Here is a 12,856-nt window from a genome sequence, read left to right on the forward strand (position 1 = left end):
GAAACAGGTTTAGTTTTGTCTTCGACAAACTGGTAAGTCCACGAAATTCATCGTAGAATGTTTCAAAATCAACAGGACTCTCGACATCTTTCTTGCTCCACTCTCACACTGTGGCCTGATTGTTTGACATACGAGTATTCTGCAACATCATCATGGGTTGTAAACTATAACAAAATGTAACAAAGAGAGTGTACAACATGGATAAACGAATAGTATAGAGTGAGTGAGTTGAATGTAACACCGATTTGAATAATATTCCAGTTATTTCAAAGCGAGTCAGCTTAATGTGGGAGGAACGTACGAACCGATGCAGGTCTTAGGCGTTTACCACTTTGGCGAAACCCATGGGCTTAGTATTATACTGACAAACCTATCATGGCGAATCGGGATTCGGGCCCACGATCATAACTGTCTGATCTGTCCTTAGGACGCAAGTCTGCACAGCCAACTGTGAAGAACAAACTACTACCAGTAACATTAGTTGTTGAGAAAAGTACTTATATTATCTATTATATAACGCATATGAGTCAAGGAAAAATACATTCCCCAAGCATCAGGTTAACCGTATATAGTAATACATGTATTTAGTAATTGTCGTGTGTTGAAATTTGCACGAAATTTGAAATGATGCCAATTCATGAGAACACTAGTCAAGATGGCTTCCATCCCTTGCATGAACAATGATGGTTGTTGTTGACGTGTTTCCACCTTGCAATGAGTGAGTGAGTGAGTGATTGAGTTGGGCAATGACAGTTGGATTTCACCATCAGCAAGTTTAGTCAATTTCTGTTTATATTTCTCAGATTGATCGCTCGGCCAATGAGTATAAGAGATTAACTTTTTTAAGGGGGGCAACATATTTGCTTTATGTCATATCATAATCAGTTGTCTGTAGCGTGAACATCGTTCCTGACGTATATTATTCTCTGACGATATTGACCCGTGCTCATTAGTTTTACAAATCAAGTGACAGGAAATAGATTTGGTATCTTTGTAACGAGCATGGCGCTGTTGGGTCGAAGAAAAGCTGACGATTTGACGAGTATGGCGGGTTAAAAACATTGGTTGAACCACAAAAGTATACTTCCAGTGGTTTCCCAACGCGCTATTTCACCTTTGTGACTATGATTGAATAACTGTATGATTAACAACCTCAATTGTCAATCTGTTGAAATCATTATGTTGAAAGTGTAAAGATTGTTACACGGTGTAAAAATTCTGCATACCCCTGTCTAAGTTACACACGTGTAGGATCAACAACCACTCCGACACAAAGTATTTACATGGATTCCTCATGGCTAATCTCCACATAATGCAGCACCATTGCTGACAGCGGTGTAACGCAAAATTCTCGACTTCTCCATGGGAATAACGCATGTCCAAACGTCAATAACTAATTGTACCAGTTAAGATGTTGGTAGTTAGTATCTGCATAAAAGTGACAAAACCGGTTCAACAATCATGAGGGGGCACAGGTGGCCAACTCGTCTGAGGCGCCGCGATTCGCTGTGCAAGTGGTAAACGTCTGAGACCGGTATCACTTCGGGCTTTCCTCACACATGTGATTGGCACGCCATGATAAAACTGGTATACTGTTAAAAGAGGTATTAAACCCATCTCACTAAATCATTACATTGCTATAATGTGTACAATAACTATACCAAGCAGGTATAGGCACACCAAACCATATGATCGTGGGTTCGAATCCCGGTTCGCCCCGATTATATTTCTAGGTTTGTCTGTGCCATACCCGTGCTCGTGGGTTTCACCAAAGTGGTAAACGTCTGAGACCTGCATCACTTCAGGCTTTCCTCCCACATTAAGCTGACACGCCGTGATATTACTGGAATACTGTTAAAAGCGGCGTTAAGCCCAACTCACTCACTAACTCAATAATCATGAGAAATCTCTGCTAAAAGCAGAGTCGTTTGTACGGGTCCGACTGTCATTGAGCATGTGGTTATTAACCACTAACAAATAGTGATAACATCAGGTGTTAACGAATAGATGAGCCCATCTGGCTCAGCGGCGGCAGCCGTCACAAACACATGCAAAGGCAGGTCAAATCTATACCAACTTGGTCATCCATGTTTCCAATTTGGAAATCCACATGTCTACCAGGAAACCTTTTGAAAACTAAAACATGGCCATTTTATATCATAACATGTGAACCCATCGTCAATTAAATCTAATCCATTGTCATAAGACAAGTAATTCAATACGTCAGGCATCTTACACAGGAGCGAATATGTATGCGTATCGTGCAAATATATAAATAGGATACGAACACCTTTTCGCGAACATCTTGTGTCATCACTATTTGATAGTGATTCATAAATATTTGCTTATGATATAGTCGGAATCGTACGATGGACCTTTAGCAGATATGTCTGATTTTAAAAAGGGTTTTGTCGTTTTTATTTACACGAGTGTCAGATACATGCACGAAACAATCAACGCCAAATCTGTTTTTACCATGGACATGTTTTAGCTGTTTTTATTTATTGAAAACAATTACTTTGTCCTCAGGGTTTGAAAAGTTAATTGTTCGCCGGAGATCATGGATGTTCTGAAATGAAAAGGTTAAATTGTTTGGCTTATACTCTCATTGGAATTAACATTGCTTGTTTTGATGCAGAAACTAAAACGATATCCAGTTTCTAACATATATCCCAAACTTTCCAATAAATATTAAGTGGCTCTTATATGACAAAACCATTTTGTCGAACATGATGCTGTATATATGCATCATCTTGTATGTTTGCATATTGCAATTGATAACAATTCCATGCGTCAAAATATCTTTGGAAAACATTGAATCAATGGCCAATTGCAAAACACAGGCCAGACACCAATATCAAATCTACCGACCTGCGAACTTTCGGCATCAAGCCAGACTTGCTGTTTGGCGGTAATTGGCGTGTAGAGCAGCACCACCCATCTATCAAGATAGACACGATGTGAATCTGAAAGAAAAATATATATTGATAGATTATCAACATGTGTGTTTTCCTTAATCAAAGCCAAATTTGATCAATATGGCCCCTCCAAGCTGCCATACAACTGTATACTGAGCATCATATGGCTCCAGACGCATTCATCAACTGATACTGATAACAAAGACAAAGATCAATGTACTTCAAATGTCATTATCCTCCAATAATATTCTACCATTACATTGCATACTGTTTTATTCTGATTGGCTAAAGCGAGGTATCAATTTTAGGTTTGAAACCTCTATTAAAATAAATCTGCACATTAAAAACGTACGTATGAATACATCGATAACCCATATATCATTCCATAAAAATGCCGATAACCCATCATAACTGTGTATGTTCGATATCGGATTTTTGTGTGACGCTTGTGACGTCCTCATCCATTCACCTCCCTGACTGTTTTGATGATGACATGAAGGCACATCGTTTGTCTACACAGGATAACGTTCATAACACTTTGGATACATGACATAAACAATAATAAACGTAAAATAAACATCAGAAAAGCTCTTTAAACAAACTTTTAACATGACAACATATATCGTTAACAAACCTTTTTGTGATCGATATTCATTGTCATCTGGGTCAACCACCAATGTTAGGATTTGGCAAGAGGGGATTCCTCAAGCGCACTTCTTTCCATATATAGGTCGATGACGTATGGTGCGAGTTTAGCACCAACAATCAGGTGACCCGAAATCATCGCGATGATCTTTAGAATTCAAACGAGACGAAACCAAGTTCATATGCGACTGGTACTGCTGGCTGTCCCATGGCTTCACGAGACTTGTATCTGTCCCAAATGACAACCAGACAACGCTGGTCTCTTCCAAAGGCCGCTACAACACACAAACCAAGCTCTCGACACATGATACATTTGTCCGTTGTATATCATATATGGGATTACTTTTAAAAATGTGAAGTTTTTAATTTGACTCAGTATACAAATGTATTTTATATAGGTTTTCGTCTGGGAATGACATTCTGCCTTTGGAGATTGAATTCTAATTAAAACTGAGATAATAATATACATATACATGTTCTTCAAACGAGTCTGAATTCCATCAAAGAAATCAAAGATCGAACTGGATGTCACATCGTATATGCATTTCATCGCAAAAACTCTGAGTTGGTCTCCAAAGTTATTTGAGACCATCGACATTTTCAAAGTGAGGGATGTTTTTAAGTTAATTTGCCTATTTGAACTTCGGAATTGGGGGACGGAACAAAGTTCTTGAGAGTAGAAAGATGTCGGAAATGCCATGGGCACTCAGCATCTTCTGTATCCAGGCCCAGGGGAGATGGGGATTACTGAAAAAACAAGATTAAAAGTGTTAGGATTTCGTTACCTTTTAAATCTATCCATTAGTGACGATCTTTTTGCAGAACAAAATCCATATATGGCTTGAAGGAAGAGGTGGTCAGCATTGTGATATGCTGGTTTCTGTATGTCGAATATTTATTTAATCTTTTGTGGTATCCACATAGGTTGACTGTAGTCTTGGCCATATGTGGACACCAAGACATTTGGGATATTGTTTGTGTGAGGGAGTACAAACTCGCATGGATACCTGACAATGTTATTGATACCGACAACCGCCCTTTTGAAGTGGCCTCCTTGGCTAAAGTAACAATGTCTTACCAGGCATGCCGTCATGTGTAGTATATTTCACACATGTAAGTTCTTAATTCTTAAAGGGGCGATCGGGTAGCCTAGTGGTTAAGCTTTCGGTCGTTCACGCCGAAGACACGGGTTCGATTTCCGACATGGGTACAATTTGTGAAGCCCATTTCGGGTGTTCCCCGCTGTGATTTTGCTGGAAGTATTGCTAAAACCATACTCACTCACTTAATTCTTAAAAACGTGTTTAATAAGCATGCGGATAATGCATTTGCACGCTCACGTTCCAGCATGTTCCACTCACTATGGTAATTGACTTGTATAGTATAGTATTTTGAAACTGTCAACAAAGGCTGCTTATTCTGTGTTTTGAGGGAAATTGTAGTTTCATCAATCTAAAATTATGTTCTTTGTTAAAATACCCAGAAGCAATACATGTTCGGTATAGTTAGATGCTCCCGGAAGTTGGTGCACGTGATTTAGAGATGTATTTGAAACAGACTCATCGCTTTGGAATTTCCACTGGCATCACTGTGTTTCATAAATTCACAGGAGGAGTTGATTCCACGGAGCGGTGCCATGTCCCAGCCAAGCCGGAGGTGGTAAGGTGAGTATCAACAAATTGGTACAATGTGAGCTAGCTAACAGCAAAAAGGTGCAGAAAACATTTTGTGGACGTAGCATACCGGCATTTTATCCACATTACCTCGTACGTGTAGCATATGGGAATTGTGCGTTTTATTACTACTCGTATGTTGGAACATAGTGATACTCTTCTGATAAATACGTGCGACTGTACATGTGCCTGTGTTATTTTCGATGAATCTGACAATATCACGTTACCAGTGGATTGGTTGGTTGGTTGGTTGGTTGGTTGGTTGTTTAACGCCGCACTCACCAATATTCCAGCTATATGACGGCGGTCTGTAAATAATCGAGTTTGGACCAGACAATCCAGTGATTAATATCATGCGCATCGATCCACACAATTGGGATCGATGACATGCGAGTCAGCGAGTCTGACCATCCGATCCCGTTAGTCGCCTTTTACGACAAGCATAGTCACCTTTTACGGCAAGCATAGGTTGCTGAAGACCCATTATACCCCGGAATCTTCACGGGTCACCAGTGGATTGGAGCTGGTCGTCTTGTTGTCAGTTTAGCAGCAAGATTCATAACATAGTTCATGATATATGAACATAATCATTACCTCTTAATATATTTTGTTTGTTTGTTTGTTTCTTGTATAACGCCGCATGCCGCAATATTCCAGCTATATGACATCGGTCTGTAAATAATCGAGTCTGGACCAGACAATCCAGTGGTTGATTGACATGATGATCATCGATCCACGGAATTCGGACACGATAACATGCATCAACCAAGTCAGAGAGTCTGACCACCCGATCCCGATAGTCGTCTTTTACGACGAGTATGGGTTGCTGAAGACATTATCTAACCCGGTTCTTTACGAGTTTGTTAATATAGGTTGTCATTTAGTCTTTATTTCTTGGCAAAGGCATTATTATTTTATTTGGTAGGGTAATACATGCTTCTATCAAATATCACCTGCATGGTATAGTTATTGTACATATTGTTAAATGCGGGGGTATCATTATTTGTGTCTCCATCACAACAACAAAGGAACTGAATCCGCTCATTGGAATCAACATGTAAATATGCAGCAATCACACACCACGTATAGGCTACTAGTTACTATGCTGTCGGACATTAATTAATAGCATGCGTGTGATGTCATCTTAAATGCTGGTGGAAATAATTGTGGTATACAGATTCATCACCTGTGAGTATGTGTCTGTAAGTAGCGTGTAACCTCCACTCCCATATTAAAATACAAAGTTGTGATAGATTCAGGACTTTTAGAAAAGAAAAAGTAAAGATATGTATGTTTGTCTTGATATTATTGTCAATTTGTTTTCTTGTGAAACGTAGGACAGCTGTAACACCTTGTTTTTTTCTCCAATTCTGTAACAATCTTATTTTCACTCGTGCCACTGACGGCCTTGGAAATGGCAAACAGGTTAAGTTTCATGGGTTGAAGATCTGATGTTTCGATTACAATGAATCAAGCCCAGGAATCTAATTGCACTTCCGTTTCTTCATCAGACAAGCTAGCATCTAAGTGTTTTCTTTTTGAGCCAGAGTGTTTTATAGAGATAATGAACTAAAGTGGTTTTGAACCGGCTGCTCCCCACCCATGATCGAGTGTCAACGAGGACGGTGTCTTATTGCATTGGATATCCAATTCGCAAAACACCAGGGCTACAGGGGTGGTATACTCCAGTAAATAGAACATGAATAGCCAGGCTTGTTCTGCTCATAACAATATTTTAGAGACGTACAATATTCAGCAGTCAACATTACAAGATTGGCCCATGAGCCACCTCCTTCTTGCATAGGACTCCAGGCTGTATATTACATCAATAATTAGGGTTTTCAAAGCAAGCAAAACATTTGTGAAAAACAAAATACAGTTATGTGCAAAAAGTATACCCCGGGCCCCACGGGCCCATACCACAAGACGTTACAGGATGGTACTTATTGTTATCCTGCCAAGCACTCGGAGTTAAGGGGTCGACTGGGCAGCTCGGAGTCAGGTTATTGTGTCTGAGGGGGGTATTTATGTGAAACTTTCGCATGGTATGTCAGTGGGCTAGCAGGGTTGAGGTAAGGTGAAATGGGGTTTAACGTTGCGTCCAAGTTTTCGCTTACGTGCATGTACGTGTGTGTGTCTGCTTGTACTAGTCCCGACTGATGCCGATATATAGTGCTAGCCCACTGACATGCCATGCGACAGTTTAACACGAATACCCCACTCGGACACAATATACTGACTCCAAGCCGAAAAGTCTTTGTTTTAAAAGTACCATCGTTTAATGTCTTTCGGTATGACGCGCCCGGGGATCGAACCACGGACCTTGCGCTCTCCGGGCAAACGCTCTACCATTAGAGCAATAAAAGTGTCAAATTTGCGATAAAACATTACCAAACATGATGATTTACTATTAAAATTGTATTTTCAGTTCTGCTGAGCATTGTGTTATATGCATCGACTGAGATTATCGAGTGTATTTCCTCGTAAACTAAGCCGGAAACAGCAATCAGCTGTACACACGTTTTTTTCCCAATCTACCGGTGATTCAGTTAAACATTACCCAATAATATAACTTCAATATAACTTCAATGGTTGAAATAAATTGTATCTGTTTTTGAGATGAGAATGACATGCATCAGTGAAATTGTGGCATGCTCCTCCTTAGTTCGTTTCAATCTAAATTGCGCTGCTTCAATACAGTTGTTATTTATGACTTCGACATTTGATGTCTTGAAAATTCAATCAGTATGAAACACTAAAAGTAAGCCAGTGCACTTAGAGATTGATTTAGTACAATAAAGTTGTTCTTATTCAATCGTAGTAATGGGGAAAAACACAGAAAGTTCAAAGCAGCAGTGTGTTCATAAATGACAGCCATCCAGAATCAGTTACCGAATACGATCACAATTTCGTTTTTTGACGAAGCGATGCTTTCAGCTTCAGTAGATGACGCATACAGTTTCGTCATGGTTTAATTTTTTTCCTTTTGTCATTGAGGAAACGTATTTCTGAAGACAACGAACAATTGTAAACACCAAGGTGCTCTTTCCTCCAACACAGATGGGCTTTCCTCCCACATCAAGGTGGGCTTTCCTCGCACATCAAGGTGGGTTTTTCCTCCCACAATAAGGTGGGCGTTCCTCCCTCATCAAGGTGGGCTGTCTTCCCACACCAAGGTTGGTTGTCCTCCCACAATAAGGTGGGATTACATCCCACATCAAGGTGGGATTACCTCCCTCATCAAGGTGGACCTTCCTCCCACGTCAAGGTGAACCTTCCTCCCACATCGAGGTAAGCTTTCTTCCCACATCAATGTGGGCTTTCCTCCCACATCAAGGTGGGCGTTCCTCGCTCATCACGGTCGGCTTTCCTCGCTCATCAAGGTGGGCTTTCCTCCCACATCGAGGTGGCCTTTCCTGCCACAATAAGGTGGGCTGTCTTTCCACATCAAGGTGGGCTTTCCTGCCACCATGAGGTTGGGTTTCCTCCCACATCAAGGTGGGCTTTCCTCCCACAATAAGGTGGGCTTTCCTGCCACATCAAGGTGGGCTTTCCTCGCTCATCAAGTGGGCTTTCCTATCACAATAAGGCTGGCTTTCCTCCCACATCAAGGTGGGCTTTCCTCCCTCAATAAGGTTGGCTTTCCTGCCACATTAAGGTGGGCTTTCCTCGCACATCAAGGTGGGTTTTTCCTCCCACAATAAGGTGGGCGTTCCTCCCTCATCAAGGTGGGCTGTCTTCCCACACCAAGGTTGGTTGTCCTCCCACAATAAGGTGGGATTACATCCCACATCAAGGTGGGATTACCTCCCTCATCAAGGTGGACCTTCCTCCCACGTCAAGGTGAACCTTCCTCCCACATCGAGGTAAGCTTTCTTCCCACATCAAGGTGGGATTACTTCCCACATCAAGGTGGACCTTCCTTCCACAATAAGGTGGACTTTCCTTCCACATCAAGGTGGGCTTTCCTCCCCAAATAAGGTGGGCTTTCCTGCCACATTAAGGTGGGCTTTCCTCGCGCATCAAGGTTGGTTTTCCTCCCAAAATAAGGTGGGCGTTCCTCTACTAAAAATAAGGGCTTTCCTGCCACATCAAGGTGGGGTTTCCTCCCACAATAAGGTGGGCGTTCCTCCCACATCAAGGTGAGCTTTCCTCCCCCAATAAGGTGGGCTTTCCTGACACATTTAGGTGGGCTTTCCTCGCACATCAAGGTGGGCTTTCCTCCCCCAATAATGTGGGCTTTCTTCCCACATCAAGGTTTTACTTTCCCCCTCATGTTGGCACTGGTCATACTCACCATGTAGGCATTGGTCATACTCAGTATGTAGGCATTTGCCATACTCATCATGTAGGCATTGGTCATACTCATCATGTAGGCATTTGCCATACTCACTATTTGGGCATTGGCCATACTCATTATGTAGGCATTGGTCATACTTACCATGTAGGCATTGGTCATACTCATCATATAGGCATGTAGGCATTGTTCATACTCAGTATGTAGGCATTGGTCATACTCAGTATGTAGGCATTGACCATACTCATCATGTAGGCATTGGCCATACTCACCATGTAGGCATTGGTCATACTCACCATTTGGGCATTGGCCATACTCACCGTGTAGGCATTGGTCATACTTACCATGTAGGCATTTGCTACAATGACTATGTCGTCTTTAGCCATGCTCCCAAAGTAGGCATTGACCATACTCGCCATGGTGTCATTTTACCAAACAATTTTGGTAAGTTCAATTTCCCCTTACCATGTTGTCCAGTTATTTCATTAACAGTTATTTTTCAAGTCATAAGTTTCTTTCATTTCGTGGAACCGGTGGCTTGATATATATAAAGAAAAAATGGATGTATACTGGTATATGAATTTAACAAGTCAGCTATAAATACTCACACAACGCTCATCGTATGCTTAGGTTTCGCTTTTCATGATCTTAACCATGTAATATCTTCACATTAAGACATTGTTAAGGTGAAAGACTCCAGTCACGTATGTCGTTGGGAAAACCGCGAATATTAATGGCCAAAGAATAGGTAACATAGATATACGGATAAAAAGGATCACAACTATTTGGTATTAATCTTATTCATGAAGAGGTTTGTGCAAGATGACCTTCAAGTGATAAGGGTCATGACAACAGTTACTGCGAGTCAATATCCAGAAGCGTTTAATGTAACCTTTCGCTTATCACCAGAAATACCATTTTCGGATTTCTCATTTGTTTCAAATGAACAACACTGACTGTGTTCCACGATGGTGGTGTTGGCCTACATCAATAAACTAGCAACAGAACAGATGACATGATTGCACCAATGTGCAATGACAACCTTGATGGTCTTTTTACAAGTCATTATTCCACTCATCCCATAGGACGAACATTTGCATCGTCCAATCCAGTTTGGATTGGCTGTCTGTTACGAAGCGGTGCAAAGGTTGTTTGACTGTTAAGATGACTGGCGACAGGATATCATGTGAGCTGTGTCTCTTTATTCTTATATTCTGCAGGGGCGTGCTAAATGTGGCGCTTCTTTGTCGTTATCGCTGTGCATGTTAAACAACACGCTTGAGTTACTGACGAGTTGCGTTGTCACATTTTGAAACAACAAGCGGATGAGATGCTTTTCTCGTCATAACACCACACTAATTACTAAGGGTTCTATTAATGGTGGTTGCTTGTTTTTTTTTGTTTATTTGTTATTTAACGCCGCACTCAGCGATATTCCAGCTTTATCACGGCGGTTTGAAAATAATCGAATCTGGACCAGACAATCTAGTGATTGACATCCTGAGCATCGATCTACGCAGCGAGACTGACGACCCGATACCGTTAGTCGCCTCTTACGACCAGCATGGGTTGCTGAAGACCAATTCTAACCCGGAATCTTCACAGAATGTAATAACATCATATTAAACAGGAGGATATCATCAATATATTTCACGCATACGCCCACTTGAGAATCGAACCCACTGGGGTTTTTCGCCTACCTTTTATTCCCTATCCCACCAACACGAAAACACATATCAACAATTGTCATTCAAGACGTGCAAGACAACATACATTATTTATATTCTTATTATTGCGTAATGATTTTCATAGTTCATAGTAAAGACTGAGATTGTTAGTGGCTGTGTCCTTGAAATGGATTAAAGTAGTATAAAATTATTGTAAAAATAAATTACGTATGTTCCAAATCATTCACAATATATTTTGGCCTACCACTATTTTAATCGTGGAATTTTTGTTGATTTTATTTGCCGGCTACAACTACCAACACTCGGCTGCAGCTAAAGGGATGGTGTATGTCCTGCTGGTAGCAGAAATATTGTTAGGTCCCACTGGTCCCTGGTATGGAGCCTACCCGTTGCTTCCTGGTCATCCGTATCCCGTGTTATATCATGTATTGCTATGTATCGTGCGTTTCTTTTAATCTAGTTTTAGATATAAATCTGTGACAGTATGGTTATTTCCCTGTCCTTTTTTACTGGTTTTATCGTCTAACTTTATGTATTATCAATGTATACGTTGTTGTAGTCATTATGTGGCTGAAATATTGGCTATACTATAACTCTTAGACGAAAGTCTGAGGCTCCGACGGAATTAAAGGTACAAGTGTGTCATTGCGAGAGAATGGCATTGTGCACGCAGGTAGTTAGGTTTAAAAATACTGACTGAAAGCAGGTGTAAATTCTGGATGAACTTTCAAATTGTGTGCTTCTGTTTGCTAAGCATGTTTTATTTTAAAAAAGCTAAGGCCGCCCGACACTGATTCGATTCACTGGCCAAGTCCGTTTTGCAATAATCTCTCAATTTCGAGGAGATAGTCCTGATACAAGATTTACAGATAACCTCAACCAAAACCACTTGAAGCTTAATATATGGTTCAACTTGTGAGGGACACCAGCAGGGTAAATTTGTGAATCGGTTGATAAGGACAATGGAGAAACTATATTACGATGTAGCTGTTCGTGGCGCTTCAGTTCGATGTGCAGAGTTGCGTCCCTTGGGCGTGCCAGAATTTGGTAATCGAGGGTTCGAATTCCGGACCGTTATCATTATAACCCAACCTGGGTTCCACCGAAGTGGTCAACATATACGACAAGCATCATGTCTGCTTTCCTCCCATATCCAGCATGTACGCCATGATATAACGGAAATACATTTCTAAGGGGAGTTAGACCGAATTCACACACGTTTGGACGCGACGTTAAACTCCATTTCATCTCACCTCTCACATTTTACAAGACGACGCATGTTTCAACCCTTGAGATCCGCAATAAAATATTGTGAACCGCAAAAGAAACGTCACCATGGAATATGTGAGAAACCGTATTTGTCCAAACACTGTAAACATACTTTGAGACATATCATCAAGATTGAAATTAAAGTGTCTCTGAGAAAATGGCATCACAAGTCAGTATCTGGTGTGTCCGCCATATGCATTGATGACTGCCGTGCAACGTCGATACATGGATTGGATGAGGCGGTTGATGAAGGCCATAGGGCTTGAGCCCACACTCTGAGGAACGCCTGACGCAGTTCAGCTGCAGTTGTCGGCCTTGTCGGAAATCATTCAGCCGTCTTTGAATCTCTTCCCACAGGTGCTCAAT

The 12,856-nt window shown here is 41.1% G+C and overlaps 1 protein-coding gene across 2 annotated transcripts in view; it reads left to right on the forward strand.

The window, feature by feature from the left end:
- Positions 1–12,856, forward strand: part of LOC139464214 (probable G-protein coupled receptor 139) — a 116,410-nt gene that overhangs the window by 68,851 nt on the left and 34,703 nt on the right. The window contains exon 2 of one of the 2 annotated variants that reach the window (XM_071245737.1): positions 5,173–5,227. The exons of the other annotated variant lie outside the window; for it this stretch is intronic. The gene's annotated coding sequence lies outside the window, so the exon portion shown is untranslated. The remainder of the gene's footprint in view (positions 1–5,172; positions 5,228–12,856) is intronic. 2 annotated transcript variants of the gene reach the window in all.

This window comes from Haliotis cracherodii, unplaced genomic scaffold (assembly GCF_022045235.1).
Source record: "Haliotis cracherodii isolate W230 unplaced genomic scaffold, xgHalCrac1.p SCAF_17, whole genome shotgun sequence".
Taxonomy (NCBI): domain Eukaryota; kingdom Metazoa; phylum Mollusca; class Gastropoda; order Lepetellida; family Haliotidae; genus Haliotis; species Haliotis cracherodii.